This window comes from Gekko japonicus, unplaced genomic scaffold (assembly GCF_001447785.1).
Source record: "Gekko japonicus isolate JY-2015 unplaced genomic scaffold, Gekko_japonicus_V1.1 scaffold3139, whole genome shotgun sequence".
Lineage (NCBI taxonomy): Eukaryota > Metazoa > Chordata > Lepidosauria > Squamata > Gekkonidae > Gekko > Gekko japonicus.
This window is the reverse complement of record NW_015162568.1, coordinates 169,925-173,204: the sequence shown is the minus strand read 5'-3', so window position 1 is coordinate 173,204 and position 3,280 is coordinate 169,925.

Sequence of the window (3,280 nt, the reverse complement as noted above, 5' to 3'; positions counted from 1 at the left end):
CCAGCTGAAGCCCTTAAAAATAGGGCAGGAGAGGAGGGAGAGGGGTGGCTGGGCCTGTGGTCACTCTTAGGGGCGGGGGCTCTGTTGTGGTCACTGGGGGGAAAGGCATGACTGGCAGACAGACAGACAGACTAGAATCAAACATATGTCGGATTCCCTGGGAAATACCTGGAGATACTGAGGGTGGAGCCTGTGGGAGGTGGAGTTTGGGGTGGAGGGGGGTCTTCAGTGAGGTAGAATGCCCTAGAGTCCGCCTTCCCAAGCAGCCATTTTTCTCTACGTGAAGGATCTCCGTCGACTGGAGGTCCGTCGTAATAGTGGAAGACCTCCAGCCTCTACCTGCAGTCTGGCAATCCGAAACAAGCGTGTGATGAATTATCACCAATTTGAAACAACAAATAGAACCAGGGGTAGGGGGAGTCCTGGGGCCGCGGTGGCTCAGAGGTTAAGACGCTGAGGTGCAGACCGGAAGGCTGGTAGTTCGGCCGTCCGAGACCCAAGTGCCGCGTGACAGAGTGAGCTCCCGTCTCTGGCCACAGGTCTTGCCAACTTAGCAGTTCGAAAGCAAGACATTGGAAGTAGATAAATAGGTTCCGCTGCAGTGGGAAGGTAACAGCGTTCCGTGCGCCTCGGCGTTTAGTCATGCCGGCTATGTGACCACGGAGAAGTCTTCGGACAGCGCTGGCTCTTCGGCTTGGAAACGGAGATGAGCACCGACCCCTAGAGTCGGATTCGACTGGCTTTCGAGCAAGGGAGACCTTTACCTTTAGGGGGAGTCCCACGAAGATAAGAAATGAACAGGACGCCAGGCAGTTTCTATGTTTTAATTTACAACGTACATTTGTGTTTTTTTAAATAATAGAACATCCTCTTCAAGTGTTCTCTGTACTCTCTCTCTTTAAATACACAGAAATTACAATATTGAATATACAAATCTGATAAAATACTTAAAACATGGGGGGGGACCCAGATCAGTAACCCCCCTCCCAAATATTCTTGCCCTATTAACCTCCCCCCCCCATTTTGGTTTTTCACTAACCCTTCCCCTTCCCCGTTTTAAAAAATATATAAAAGAGAATGAAAACCATTTCAGGCAACAATATACACGGCTTGTTTAAAAATGAAAGTCCCCATCTTCAGGGGTGGGGTTTTGTATTTCTCCGGGGTGTGGGCTCTCTCCTTTAGTGACATCGCCAGTGTGCCAACAGCAAACAACCCACACCCGCGGGTACCCTGGCTAAGCTTCTAATGCTCTTGCCGTCTGGCTCTTCACGGGTGTGTGAGATTTTTCGGAAGAAAGAAACCAAGATACAGACAGATGGACTCCCTGTATCTTATCCTGGAGTACCTTTCACACAGCCCCTCAACAAAGGGCAGGTGGGGTCAGCTCCGCCTGGTGGGGAGGGAGTTATATTTGGGGCACCCCTGTGCAGGATACTGGAGTGGCAGACGGGGAGATCTAATGGCAACTCTCATGTGATTCCTGTCCATTTCAGTGAGTTATGCACAGGGGAACTTCATAAGTACATCAGAGAAGCCAGCGTTGGATCAGGCCAGTGGCCCATCCAGTCCAGCACTCTGTGTCACACAGTGGTCAAAACCCAGGTGCCATCAGGAGGTCCACCGGTGGGACCAGAACTCCAGATGCCCTCCCACTGTGGACCCCCAAGCACCAAGAAGACAGAACATCACTGCCCCAGACAAAGTGTTCTTTCTATCCCTTGTGGCTAAAGCCACTCATGGAACTCTGTTCAATATAAGAACATAAGAGAAGCCATGTTGGATCAGGCCAGTGGCCCATCCAGTCCAACACTCTGTGTCACACAGCGGCCAAAACCCAGGTGCCATCAGGTGGTTCACCAGTGGGGCCAGAACTCCAGAAGCCTTCCCAGTGTTGACCCCCCAGCACCAAGAAGACAGAACATCACTGCCCTGGACATAAGAACAGAAGAGAAGCCCCGTTGGATAGGCCAGTGGCCCATCCAGTCCAGTGCTCTGTGTCACACAGTGGACAAAACCCAGGGGCCATCAGGAGGTCCACCAGTGGGGCCAGAACTCCAGAAGCCCTCCCACTGTTGCCCTCCAAGCACCAAGAATACTGAACATCACTGGCCCAGACAGAAGAGTGTCCCATCTACACTTTGTGGCTAATCACCACTGATGGACCTCTCCTTCCCGGTGGATTGGGTCCTGCGTGAATCGGTGAGAGGTTGGTTGCCGCTAGCAGCACCAGGATTTGGGGAGGGGGGCTCAGGCAGGACACCCCCAGGGAGCCCTTCGTTTGGAAAAGATGGAAGGTTCAGACCCAGAATTTTCCCAGCATCCTCTGAGCTTCTGGGATGCGCCATGAAAAGCAAGGCGTTTTTGGTGACGGTGGCAGAGGGTGACACGGTCAGGCATTTACCCACCTGGCACGAGGAACAGGTCTTGCACCAGTTTTAGGAGTACTCAGGCAAATAACCAACTGCTGCAGATGGTCCAGTAGGCGTTCTGGAATCCTCTACCAAAACAACTTTGGCCAGTTCTGCCCTGCTCCTAAGCATGTGGTGACACAGGCGTAAAGCCCTCCCCACCCCCCACTGCCTTATCAGTAACTGTGGTTAGAACTAGGTGGGGCAGCCGTGCTGGTCTGAAGCAACAGAACAACGTCTGAGTCCAGTGGCACCTTCAAGACAGACAAAGTTTAATTCTGGTGCACATGAAAGCTGACACCCAGAATTAAACTTTATTGGTGTTAAAGCTGCCACTGACGTTGTTCTGTGGTTAGAACTGCCACTGTATGGGAAGAAACAGGCTTGAGTTGCTCACATTTGCTTCACGACGGAGCAGCCCACCAGAGGGTGCCACGTAGAGTGGGGTCCTGATATACCCAGGAGGACCATGGGAGGGGCTTTGACAAGACACTCCTCACCAGGGGTCATTTCCTGTGGGAGTGCACAGGAGCGGAGCTCCAGCAGTAAGGAGCACTGTATGGGAAGAAACAGGCTTGAGTTGTTTACATTTGCTTCACGACGGAGCAGCCCACTAGAGGGAACCGACCGTAGAGTGCCACGGCCCAGAGCTTTTGGGGTCCCGATATACCCAGGAGGACCATGGGAGGGGCTTTGACAAGACACTCCTCACCAGGGGTCATTTCCTGTGGGAGTGCACAGGAGCGGAGCTCCAGCAGTAAGGAGACCAGGGGGTGGGCACATCCAACAAGCCCCACCCCCTGCTCCCAGCAGCCCTCAGTTGGGCCACGAGGAGCAAAAAGCAGCCAGGTTAGTTGCAGAGCCCCCCC